This window comes from Arachis stenosperma, chromosome 5 (genome assembly GCF_014773155.1).
Source record: "Arachis stenosperma cultivar V10309 chromosome 5, arast.V10309.gnm1.PFL2, whole genome shotgun sequence".
Lineage (NCBI taxonomy): Eukaryota > Viridiplantae > Streptophyta > Magnoliopsida > Fabales > Fabaceae > Arachis > Arachis stenosperma.
In genome coordinates, this window is record NC_080381.1 from 80222760 (window position 1) to 80236811 (window position 14052).

Sequence of the window (14052 nt, forward strand, 5' to 3'; positions counted from 1 at the left end):
TTTCACTGAGAGGATGGGAGGTAGCCATTGACAACGGTGAAACCCTACACGAGCTTGCCATGGAAAGGAGTAAGAAGGATTGGATGAAGACAGTAGGAAAGCAGAGAGACGGAAGGGAAGGCATCTTCATTCGCTTATCTGAAGCTCTCACCAATGATATACATAAGTATCTCTATCTTTATCTTTATGTTATTTTCGTTCATCACCATTATATACATTTGAGTTTGCCTGACTAAGATTTACAAGGTGACCATAGCTTGCTTCATACCAACAATCTCCGTGGGATCGACCCTTACTCACGTAAGGTATTACTTGGACGACCCAGTGCACTTGCTGGTTAGTTGTGCGAAGTTGTAGTGATCACAATTTCGCGCACCAATTACTGACTTGAGAAGACACAAATTAAAAATATTTTTTGGATTTTTAATAATCAAAATGCAACTAAAATCAAATAACAATGCATGCAAGACACCAAACTTAGCAGTTTGTATACTGCTGACACTACAAATGAGAATGCATATGAGACATATAACACTCAAGTCAAGAGAATTAAAAATCAGAGTAATAAAATCATCAAGAACAACTTGAAGATTAATGAAGACACATGCATGAATGCAAAAAGAACAGAAACATGCAATTGACACCAAACTTAACATGAGACTCTAGACTCAAACAAGAAACATAAAATATTTTTGGTTTTTATGATTTATAATTTTTTTTTTGGATTTTTTTCGAAAAATAAGTGGAAAAGAAAATAAAGGTATCAAAATTCTTAATGAGAATTCCAGGAATCATGCAATGTTAGTCTAAAGCTTTAGTCTAAAGGAATTAGACATAGCTAGCTAAGCTTCAGCAGGACATTACATTCAAGAGCTAAATTGATGATGATCAATCAGCTTTGGTTATGATAAGAACATCACCTTGAAACACTAGAATTCATTCTTAACTCTGAAGAAAATACCTAATCTAAGCACAAGATGAACCGTCAGTTGTCCATACTCGAACAATCCCCGCAACGGCACCAAAACTTGGTGCTGTTGCTGGATCTTGGCACTGTTTACCAAAAGCTTGCTCAAAACTTGAACAATCCCCGGCAACGGCGCCAAAAACTTGGTGCGCGAAATTGTGAACAATACTTTTCACAACGCTCATATCCCCGGTCATGAACTCCAAAAACTTGGTACTCAATTCCATGGCATTACACAACTTCGCACAACTAACCACAAGTGCACTGGGTCGTCCAAGTAATACCTTACGTGAGTAAGGGTCGATCCCACGGAGATTGTTAGTATGAAGCAAGCTATGGTCGTCTTGTAAATCTTAGTCAGCAGACTCAAATGGATATGATGATGAACGAAAATAATATAAAAGATAAAGATAGAGATACTTATATAATTCATTGGTAGGAACTTCAGATAAGCGCATGAAGATGCCTTCCCTTCCGCTCTCTGCTTTCCTCTGTCTTCATCCAATCCTTCTTACTCCTTTCCATGGCAAGCTCGTGTAGGGTTTCACCGTTGTCAATGGCTACCTCCCATCCTCTCAGTGAAAACGATTGCATATGCTCTGTCACAGCACGCGGAATTCAGCTGTCGGTTCTCGGTCAGGCCGGAATAGAATCCATAGATTCTTTTGCGTCTGTCACTAACGCCCCGCCTGCTAGGAGTTTGAAGCACGTCACAGTCATTCAATCATTGAATCCTACTCAGAATACCACAGACAAGGTTTAGACCTTCCGGATTCTCTTGAATGCCGCCATCAGTTCTCGCCTATACCACGAAGATTCCGGTTAAAGAATCCAAGAGATATTCACTAGAGCCTTGGTTGATTGTAGAACAGAAGTGGTTGTCAGTCAATTTGTTCATAAGTGAGAATGATGATGAGTGTCACGGATCATCACATTCATCAAGTTCAAGAACAAGTGATATCTTGGACAAAGAACAAGCGGATTTGAATAGAAGAACAATAGTAATTGCATTAATACTCGAGGTACAGCAGAGCTCCACACCTTAATCTATGGTGTGTAGAAACTCCACCGTTGAAAATACATAAGAACAAAAGTGATCATTGGTTTCGGCCCCAGAGAGGGAACCAGAAGAACCAAGATGAAAAATACAATAGTAAAAGGTCCTATATATAGAGAACTAGTAGCCTAGGGTGTACAGAGATGAGTAAATGACATAAAATCCACTTCCGGGCCCACTTGGTGTGTGCTTGGGCTGAGCATGAAGCATTTTCGTGTAGAGCTCTTCTTGGAGTTAAACGCCAGCTTTTATGCCAGTTTGGGCGTTTAACTCCCATTTTGGTGCCAGTTCCGGCGTTTAACGCTGGGATTTCTGAGGGTGACTTTGAACGCCGGTTTGGGCCATCAAATCTTGGGCAAAGTATGGACTATCATATATTGCTGGAAAGCCCAGGATGTCTACTTTCCAACGCCGTTGAGAGCGCGCCAATTGGGCTTCTGTAGCTCCAAAAAATCCACTTCGAGTGCAGGGAGGTCAGAATCCAACAGCATCTGCAGTCCTTTTCAGTCTCTGAATCAGATTTTTGCTCAGGTCCCTCAATTTCAGCCAGAAAATACCTGAAATCACAGAAAAACACACAAACTCATAGTAAAGTCCAGAAAAGTGAATTTTAGCTTAAAACTAATAAAAATATACTAAAAACTAACTAGATCATACCAAAAACATACTAAAAACAATGCCAAAAAGTATATAAATTATCCGCTCATCAGAATGGTAAAGGAAAATGATCCTTTCTGGTGGTTGTATTGAGCCTTCTATAATCAATACACATACGCCACCCTGTAACTGTTCTTGTAGGAACCATTTCATTTTTTTCATTATGCACCACTGTCATGCCTCCCTTCTTAGGGACGACTTGGACAGGGCTTACCCAGGGGCTGTCAGAAATAGGATAAGTAATCCCAGCCTCTAGTAATTTAGTGACCTCCTTTTGCACCACATCCTTCATGGCTGGATTCAGTCGCCTTTGTGGTTGGACCACTGGCTTGGCGTCACCCTCCAATAGGATCTTGTGCATGCATCTGGCTGGGCTAATGCCCTTAAGATCACTGATGGACCACCCAAGAGCTGTCTTGTGTGTCCTTAGCACTTGAATTAGTGCTTCCTCTTCCTGTGGCTCTAAGGTAGAGCTTATGATTACAGGAAAGGTATCACCTTCTCCCAGGAATGCATATTTCAGGGATGGTGGTAATGGTTTGAGCTCGGGTTTGGGAGGTTTCTCCTTTTCCTGAGGGATTTTCAGAGGTTCTATTATTCTCTCTGACTCCTTCAGATCAGGCTGAACATCTTTAAAGATGTCCTCTAGCTCTGATTCGAGACTCTCAGCCATATTGACCTCTATTACCAGAGAGTCAATGATATCAACACTCATGCAGTCATTTGGGGTGTCTGGATGTTGCATGGCTTTGACAACATTCAACTTGAACTCCTCCTCATTGACTCTCAGGGTTACTTCCCCTTTTTGGACGTCAAAGAGGGTTCGGCCAGTTGCTAGGAAAGGTCTTCCTAGAATGAGAGTTGCACTCTTGTGCTCCTGCATTTCCAGTACCAGAAAGTCAGTAGGAAAGGCAAATGGCCCAACCTTGACAATCATGTCTTCAATCACGTCTGATGGGTATTTAATGGAGCCATCAGCAAGTTGAAGACATATCCGGGTTGGTTTGACTTCTTCAGTCAAACCAAGCTTTGTGATAATAGATGCAGGTATTAAGTTGATACTTGCCCCAAGATCACATAGAGCTTGCTTGGTACAAGTACCCTCTAATGTGCATGGTATCATAAAGCTTTCGGGATCCTTAAGCTTCTCAGGTAAGCTTTCCAGGATAACTGCACTGCATTCTTCAGTGAGGTAAACTTTTTCAGTTTCCCTCCAATCCTTCTTATGACTTAAGATCTCTTTCATGAACTTAGCATAAGAGGGTATTTGCTCAAGTGCTTCTACAAACAGAATCTTTATTTCAAGAGTCCTGAGATAGTCTGCAAAGCGGGCAAATTGCTTATCCTATTCCGCTTGGCGGAGTTTTTGAGGATAAGGCATTTTGGCTTTGTGTTCCTCAACCTTAGTTACTGCAGGTTTATTACCTGTAGAAGTGAGTTGGGAAGCCTTTTTAGAAGGGTTGTTATCAGCACTTGTATGTGTCTGATCCCCCACTGGCAATTGAATGCCAGGGGTGGAAGCTGGAGTGGCGTTAGACGCCAGCTCCTTACCTGTTTCTGGCGTCTGAACGCCAGAACTGTGCTCCCTTTGGGCGTTCAACGCCAAGTCCTTGCTTATTTCTGGCGTTGAACGCCAGGAATGAGCATGGTTTGGGAGTTCAGCACCAGCATTATTCCTCTCTGGGCTCTGATTGTCCTCAGAGGGATTTTGAGTAGCCATTTGTTCATTTCTTGGCTTCCTGCTGCTTTGAAGTGAGGTATTTAATGTTTTCCCACTTCTTAATTGAACTGCTTGGTATTCTTCTGTTATTTGTTTTAACAGTTGCTTTTCTGTTTGTTTTAACTGTACTTCCATATTCTTGTTAGCCATTCTTGTTTCTTGTAGTATTTCCTTGAATTCGGCTAGCTGCTGAGTTAGAAAATCCAGCTGCTGATTGAATTCATTAGCCTGATCTACAGGACTGAGTTCAGCAGTTACTGTTTTAGCTTCTTCTTTCATGGAAGATTCACTGTTTTAGTTACTGTTTGAGCTTCTTCAATTGTTTTTTTTCATATGTATAGATCCACCAGCTGAGTGATGTAGAGAAATCTGAGCTTTTTCTATAAGCCCATAGTAGAAGATGTCTAATTGCACCCACTCTGAATACATTTCAGAGGGGCATTTTCTCAGCATCTCTCTGTATCTCTCCCAAGCATCATAAAGAGATTCATTATCTCCTTGTTTGAAGCCTTGGATGCTCAGCCTTAGCTGTGTCATCCATTTTGGAGGAAAATAGTGATTCAGGAATTTTTCTGACAGCTGCTTCCATGTCCTTATGCTGTTCTTAGGTTGGTTATTTAACCACCTCTTAGCTTGATCTTTTACAGCAAATGGAAACAGTAATAATCTGTAGACATCCTGATCTACTTCTTTATCATGTACTGTGTCAGCAATTTTTAAAAATTGTGCCAGAAACTCTGTAGGTTCTTCATGTGGAAGACCAGAATACTGGCAGCTTTGCTGCACCATGATAATGAGCTGAGGATTCAACTAAAAGCTACTAACTCCAATGGAGGGTATACAGATACTACTCCCATATGAAGCAGTAGTGAGGTTAGCATATGACCCCAGAGTCCTCCTGGACTGTTCATTTCCACTTAGTTCCATGATGGAGCAAAGGAAATGGTATGGATGTTGATATTGTCTATTTTATTATAAGAATAATTTTCGAAATAATAAAATAAAACAAAAACCGAAATAAAAAAAATAAAACAAATAAAGAAAGAAAATTAAAAATTAAAATTTATAAAAATTTGAAAAAGTTTATGAAGATTTTCGAAAAAATTTGAGGAAAAAGAGAAAGTGGTTAGGATATTTTTGAAAAAGATAATAAAATATATATTAAAAAGATAAGAATTGAAAAAATTTGAAATTGAAATCTGAATTTTTATATAAAAATTTCGAAAATGTAGTTTAAAATTAGTTAGAAAAGATATTTTTTTTTTTGAATTTTGAATTTTATGATGAAAGAGAAAAACACACAAAAGACACAAGACTTAAAATTTTTAGATCTAATGCTCCTTATTTTCGAAAATTTTGAAGGGAAAACACCAAGGAACACCAAACTTAAAAATTTTAAGATCAAAACACAAGAAAGACTCAAGAACACCTTGAAGATTCACAAGAACACCAAGAACAAAAGAAAGAACACCAAACTTAAAATTTTTAGAAAACCAAGATAAATTTTCAAAAATTAAAGAAAGATCAACAAGAAAACACCAAACTTAAAGTTTGGCACAAGATTAAATCAAGAAAAATTATTTTTGAAGAAAAGATTTTAAAAAAAAGATACCCAATTGCCAAGAACATAAGCCAACGCTCTAACCAACTGAGCTAAAAATGTAACGTATTTTAAAGATGTATTTTTTTTATAGATAAGAATAATTTTTTTTTGAAAACTAATGTTTTGAAAAAGCACAAGAAAAACAAGAAAAGACATAGAACAAGACAAACCAAAGATCAAACAAGAAAATTGACAAGAACAATTTGAAGATCAAGGAAGAACAAGAACATGCAATTGACACCAAACTTAGAACAAGACACTAAACTCACGAAAATTAGAAACTGATAAAGACAAATAATATTTTTTTGAAAAATTTTTGAGAAGGGAATAAAGGACTCAGAATTTAATGACTCTATAACAACGAAAATAAATTATTCCTAATCTAAGCAACAAAATAAACCTTTAGTTGTTTAAACTCGAATAATCCCCGGCAACGGCGCCAAAAACTTGGTGCACGAAATGCAATCCCACATTTTGACAATTCGCACAACAAACCAGCAAGTGCACTGGGTCGTCCAAGTAATACCTTACGTGAGTAAGGATCGATCCCACGGAGATTATTGGTTTGAAGCAAGCTATGTTTATTTTATTATTCTTAGTCAGGATATCAATTAAAATTATCAGTTGGAATTATTAGAAAAATAAAAGAGCATGAAATAAATAATTGTTACTTTAATAATGGAGAATATGTTGGAGTTTTGGAGATGCTTTGCCCTTTGAATTTCTGTAATGTAATATTCAACTCAATTGCATGTAAAGTTCCTTCCATGGCAAGCTGTATGTAGGGTGTCACCATTGTCAGTGGTTACCTCCCATCCTCTCAGTGAAAACGGTCCAGATGCTCTGTCACAGCACGTCTAATCAGCTGTTGGTTCTCGATCATGTTGGAATAGGATCCATTGATCCTTTTGCGTTTGTCATCACGCCCAGCAATCGTGAGTTTGAAGCTCGTCACAGCCATTAAATCCTTGAATCCTACTCAGAATACCACAGACAAGGTTTAGACTTTCCGGATCCTCAAGAGTGGCCGCCATCAATTCTAGCTTATACCATGAAGATTCTGATTAAGGAATCTTAGAGAAGCTCATTCAATCTAATGTAGAACGGAGGTGGTTGTCATGCACACGTTCATGGATTGAGGAAGGTGATGAGTGTCACGGATCATCACCTTCTTCATAATTAAGCACGAATGAACATCTTAGATAGGAACACACACATTTGAATGGAGAAATAGAAACAATTTCATTAATTCATCGAGACGCTGCAGAGCTCTTCACCCCCAACAATGGAGTTTAGAGACCCATGCTGCCAAGGAATATAAAATCCAGTTCTATAGACGTCATGAGATACAAAGTAATCCTCTAAAAGTTGTTTAAATAGTAAACTAGTAGCCTAGGTTTACAGAGAATAAGTAAACTAAGATAATTGGTGCAGAAATCTACTTCTGGGGCCCACTTGGTGTGTGCTGGGGCTGAGACTAAAGCTTCTCACGTGCTTGGGTTGTTTCTGGAGTTGAACGCCAGGTTGTAACGTGTTTTGGGCGCTGAACTCCAACTTGTAACCTGTTTCTGGCGCTGGACGCCAGACAGCAGCATGAAACTATGTCATCTATCTTTGCGCAAAGTATGGAGTATTATATATTGCTGGAAAGCCCTGGATGTCTACTTTCCAACCCAATTGAGAGCACGTCAATTGAACTCTTGTAGCTCCAAAAAATCTATTCTGAGTGCAGGGAGGTCAGGATCCAACAATATCAGCAGTCCTTTTTCAGCCTAACTCAAGATTTTTGCTCAGCTCCCTCAATTTCAGCCAGAAAATACCTGAAATCACAGAAAAACACACAAACTCATAGTAAAGTCCAGAAATATGATTTTTGCCTAAAAACTAATAATATTCTACTAAAAACTATTTAAAACATGTTAAAATCTATATGAAATTACCCCCAAAAAGCGTATAAAATATCCGCTCATCAATATACTAGTTGCACCTTTGATGAGCGGATAATTTGTATGCTTTTTGGCATTGTTTTTAGTATGTTTTTAGTATCTTTTAGTTAGTTTTTAGTATATTTTTATTAGTTTTTAATTAAAATTCACTTTTCTGGACTTTACTATGAGTTTGTGTGTTTTTCTGTGATTTCAGGTATTTTCTGACTGAAATTGAGGGTCCTGAGCAAAAATCTGATCCAGAGACTGAAAAGGACTGCAGATGCTGTTGGATTCTGACCTCCCTGCACTCGAAGTGGATTTTCTGGAGCTACAGAAGCCCAATTGGCGCGCTCTTGACGGCATTGGAAAGTAGACATCCTGGGCTTTCCAGCAATATATAATAGTCCATACTTTGCCCAAGATTTGATGGCCCAAACCGGCGCTCAAAGTCACCTACAGAAATTTCAGCGTTAAACGCCGGAACTGGCATAAAATTTGGAGTTAAACGCCCAAACTGGCATGAAAGCTGGCGTTTAACTCCAGAAAAGGTCTCTACACGAAATTCCTTCATTGCTCAGCCCAAGCACACACCAAGTGGGCCCGGAAGTGGATTTTTATGTCATTTACTCATTTTTGTAAACCTTAGGACACTAGTTTACTATTAATAGGATCTTTTGACATTGTATCCGCACCTTATGACCTCATAACATTTTAGACGTTTCATTGTGTACTTTCCACAGCATGAGCCTCTAAACCCCATGGTTGGGGTGAGGAGCTCTGCTGTGTCTTGATGGATTAATGCAATTACTACTGTTTCTCATTCAATCATGCTTGCTTCCATTCTAAGATAATACTTGTTCTTAATCCGGATGAATGTGATGATCAGTGACAATCATCATCATTCTCAACCATGAACGTGTGACTGACAACCACCTCCGTTCTACCTTAGATTAAGTAGTTATCTCTTGGATTCTTTAATCGGAATCTTCGTGGTATAAGCTAGAACTGATGGCGGCATTCAAGAGAATCCGGAAGGTCTAAACCTTGTCTGTGGTATTCTGAGTAGGATTCAATGATTGAATGACTGTGACGTGCTTCAATCTCCTGAAGGCGGGGCGTTAGTGACAGACGCAAAAGGATCACTGGATTCTATTCCGGCCTGATTGAGAACCGACAGATGAATTTCGCTATGCTGTGACAGAGCATATGCAATCGCTTTCACTGAGAGGATGGGAGGTAGCCACTGACAACGGTGAAACCCTACACACAGCTTGCCATGGAAGGAGACTTGCGTGTTTGAAGAAGAAGATAGTAGGAAAGCAGAGATTCAGAAGATGGAGCATCTCCAAACCTCAACCTATTCTCCATTACTGCAAAACAAGTACCCTTTTCATGTTCTTTAGCTCTTTACAATCAATCCTGATAATTCCTGATATCCTGACTAAGATTTACAAGATAACCATAGCTTGCTTCAAGCCGACAATCTCCGTGGGATCGACCCTTGCTCACGCAAGGTATTACTTGGACGACCCAGTGCACTTGCTGGTTTGTTGTGCGGGATTGCAAAAGTGTTATTGCAATTTCGTGCACCAAGTTTTTGGCGCCGTTGCCGGGGATTGTTCGAGTTTGGACAACTGACGGCTTATCTTGTTGCTTAGATTAGGACTGTTTTATTTTTTTTGGTTTAGAGTCTTTTAGTTGAGTCTAGTTTCATATTTTAAGTTTGGTGTCAATTGCATGCTTTTGTTTTTCTTTTAATTTTCAAATTTTGCATGTTCTTAGTCCCTTTTTGATTTATAAAAATTCTAAGTTTGGTGTCCTCTTTGTGTTTCCCTTAAAAATTTTCGAAAACTGTGTGTTTGATTTTCTAAAAATTTTAAGTTTGGTGTCTTTTTGTGTTTTTCTCCTTCCTCTTTTTAAAAATCAAATCTTTTTCATAAAAATTTTTCAATCATATCTTTGTAATTGCTGTTTTCAAAATCTTTTTTTTTTTACTAATTGATTCAGTTCTCAATTGACTTTGATCTTATTCTCTTTTGATTTTCGAATTTTCATTTTAATTTTCCTTTATTTTATTTTAATTTTATATTTTTCGGTTATTCCAAAAAAAAAAAAATAAACAAAATTTATCTCTTTGCAATCATCATCATTTCCCTTTTGTCCATTATGGACTTAAGTGGAATTAATCAGTCCAAGAGGACACTGGGGTCATATGCTAACCCCATTACAGCTGCATATGGGAGTAGCATCTGTACACCTCCCATCAAAGCAAGCAGCTTTGAGCTAAACCCTCAACTCATTATCATAGTTCAGCAAAATTGCCAGTATTCCGGTCTTCCACAAGAAGAACCTACTGAGTTTCTGGCACAATTTTTACAAATTGCTGACACAGTACATGATAAAGAGGTAGATCAGGATGTCTATAGACTATTACTGTTTCCATTTGCTGTAAAGGATCAAGCTAAAAGGTGGTTGAACAACCAACCTACAGCAAGCATAAAGACATGGAAACAGCTATCAGACAAATTCCTGAATCATTTTTACCCTCCAAAGAGGATGACACAGCTAAGGCTGGACATCCAAGGCTTTAAACAAGAGGATAATGAATCCCTTTATAATGCCTGGGAGAGGTATAGAGGTATGCTAAGGAAATGTCCCTCTGAAATGTTTTCAGAGTGGGTCCAGTTAGACATTTTCTACTATGGACTTACAGAAAAAGCTCAGATGTCTTTAGACCACTCAGCTGGTGGATCTATACACATGAGGAAGACAATTGAAGAAGCTCAAGAGCTTATAGACACTGTTGCTAGAAACCAATACTTGTATTCTAGCAATGAGTTCGTTCCAAAGGAGGAAGTCATGGCATTAGTCACTGATCCTAATCCTCAAGAACAGATGAATGAGCTTAATCAACAATTGCTCCTGATGACAGAACAGTTAGCAAAATTTAAAGAGATGCTCCATGAAACTAAAGTTGCTAATAAGAGCATAGAACTACAGTTGAATCAAGCAAAACAGCAAATATCTAAACAAATAACAGAGGAGTGTCAAGCAGTTCAATTGAGGAGTGGAAAGACCTTGAATAACACTGTTCAAAAGAGTAAAAAGCCAAACAAGGAACAAGTGACAGAGGACAACCAAACCTCTGTTCAAAATCCCTCTGAGGACAGTAAGAGCCCAGAGAGGAATATTGGCGTTCAAACGCCAGAAAGGGAAGGAAAGCTGGCGTTAAACGCCCATTCCTTGCCCAGTTCTGGCGTTCAAACGCCAGAAAAGGGGGAAAAGTTGGCGTTAAACGCCCATTTTCCACCCAATCCTGGAGTCCAAACGCCAAGGGAAAATCAGACACCTGAGAGTGCTGACAGTAATCCCTCTAACAAGGCTTCTTCAACCACTTCTGTAAGGAATAAACCTGCAGCATCTAAGGTTGAAGAATATCAAGCCAAGATGCCTTATCCTCAGAAACTCCGCAAAGCGGAATAGGATAAGCAATTTTCCCGCTTTGCAGACTATTTAAGGACTCTTGAAATAAAGATTCCGTTTGCAGAAGCACTTGAGCAAATACCTTCTTATGCTAAGTTCATGAAGGAAATCTTAAGTCATAAGAAGGATTGGAGAGAAACTGAAAAAGTATTTCTCACTGAAGAATGCAGTGCAGTCATTCTGAAAAGCTTACCAGAAAAGCTTCAAGATCCTAGAAGCTTTCTGATACCATGCACATTAGAAGGCACTTGCACCAAGACAGCTTTATGTGATCTTGGAGCAAGCATCAATCTAATACCTGCATCCACTATCAGAAAGCTTGGGTTGATTGGAGAAGTCAAACCAACCAGGATATGCCTCCAACTTGCTGATGGCTCCATTAAACACCCATCAGGCATAATAGAAGACATGATTGTCAAAGTTGGGCCATTTGCCTTTCCAACTGACTTTGTGGTGCTGGAAATGGAGGAGCACAAGAGTGCAACTCTCATTCTAGGAAGACCTTTCCTAGCAACTGGACGAACTCTCATTGATGTACAAAAGGGGGAAGTAACCTTGAGAGTCAATGAGGATGAGTTCAAGTTGAATGCTGTAAAAGCTATGCAGCATCCAGACACACCAAATGACTGCATGGGCGCTGACATTATTGACTCTCTGGTAGAAGAGATCAATATGGCTGAAAGCCTAGAATCAGAGCTTGAGGACATCTTCAAAGATGCTCAAACTGATCAGGAAGAGCCAGAGGAGGCAAAGGAATTTTCGAAAATTCCTCAGGAGGAGGATAAGCCTCCTAAGCCTGAACTCAAACCACTACCATCATCCCTGAAATATGCATTTCTGGGAGAGGGTGACACTTTTCCAGTGATTATAAGCTCTGCTTTAAATCCACAGGAAGAGGAAGCACTGATTAAAGTGCTAAAGACACACAAGACAGCTCTTGGGTGGTCCATAAGTGATCTCAAGGGCATTAGTCCAGCTAGATGCATGCACAAAATCCTGTTGGAGGATAATGCCAAACCAGTGGTTCAACCACAGAGGAGGCTAAATCCTGCCATGAAGGAGGTGGTGCAGAAAGAGGTCACTAAATTACTAGAGGCTGGGATTATTTATCCTATTTCTGATAGCCCCTGGGTGAGCCCTGTCCAAGTTGTTCCCAAAAAGAGAGGCATGACAGTGGTTCATAATGAAAAAAATGAACTGGTTCCTACAAGAACAGTCACAGGGTGGCGCATGTGTATTGACTACAGAAGGCTCAATACAGCCACCAGAAAGGATCATTTTCCTTTACCATTCATAGACCAAATGCTAGAAAGACTAGCTGGTCATGATTATTACTGCTTTTTGGATGGCTATTCAGGCTACAACCAAATTGCAGTAGATCCTCAGGACCAGAAAAGACAGCATTCACTTGCCCTTCTGGCGTGTTTGCCTACAGAAGGATGCCTTTTGGTCTGTGCAATGCACCTGCAACCTTTCAGAGGTGCATGCTCTCTATCTTCTCAGATATGGTAGAGAAATTCCTGGAAGTCTTCATGGACAACTTCTCAGTATATGGAGACTCATTCAGCTCCTGTCTTAACCACCTATCACTTGTCCTGAAAAGATGCCAAGAGACTAACCTAGTTTTAAACTGGGAGAAATGTCACTTTATGGTGACTGAAGGAATTGTCCTTGGGCACAAAATTTCAAGCAGGGGAATAGAGGTGGATAAGGCAAAGGTAGAGGTAATTGAAAAATTACCACCACCTGCCAATGTTAAGGCAATCAGAAGCTTTCTGGGGCATGCAGGATTCTATAGAAGGTTTATCAAGGATTTTTCGAAAATTGCTAAACCTTTGAGTAACCTGTTAGCTGCTGACACGCCATTTGTGTTTGACACACAGTGTTTGCAGGCATTTGAGACCCTGAAAGCTAAGCTGGTCACAGCACCAGTCATCTCTGCACCAGATTGGGCATTACCATTTGAATTAATGTGTGATGCCAGTGATCATGCCATTGGTGCAGTGTTGGGACAAAGGCATAACAAACTTCTGCATGTCATTTATTATGCTAGCCGTGTTCTAAATGATGCACAGAAGAATTACACAACCACAGAAAAAGAGTTGCTTGCAGTGGTCTATGCCATTGACAAGTTTAGATCCTACTTAGTGGGATCAAAGGTGATTGTGTACACTGACCATGCTGCTCTTAAATACTTACTCACAAAGCAGGATTCAAATCCCAGGCTTATAAGATGGGTGTTGCTTCTGCAAGAGTTTGATATAGAAATAAGAGATAGAAAAGGGACAGAGAACCAAGTGGCTGATCATCTGTCCCGGATAGACCCAGTAGCTGGGACGTCCCTCCCTTCTACTGAGATCTCTGAGACTTTCCCAGATGAGCAACTCTTTGCCATTCAGGAAGCTCCATGGTTTGCAGATATTGCAAACTATAAAGCTGTGAGGTTCATACCCAAAGAGTACAGTTATATGCAGAGAAAGAAACTAATTTCAGATGCCAAGTACTACCTTTGGGATGAACCATATCTCTTTAAGAGATGTGCTGACGGAGTGATCCGCAGGTGTGTACCCAGAGAAGAAGCACAAAGGATCCTATGGCACTGCCATGGATCACAGTATGGGGGACATTTTGGAAGTG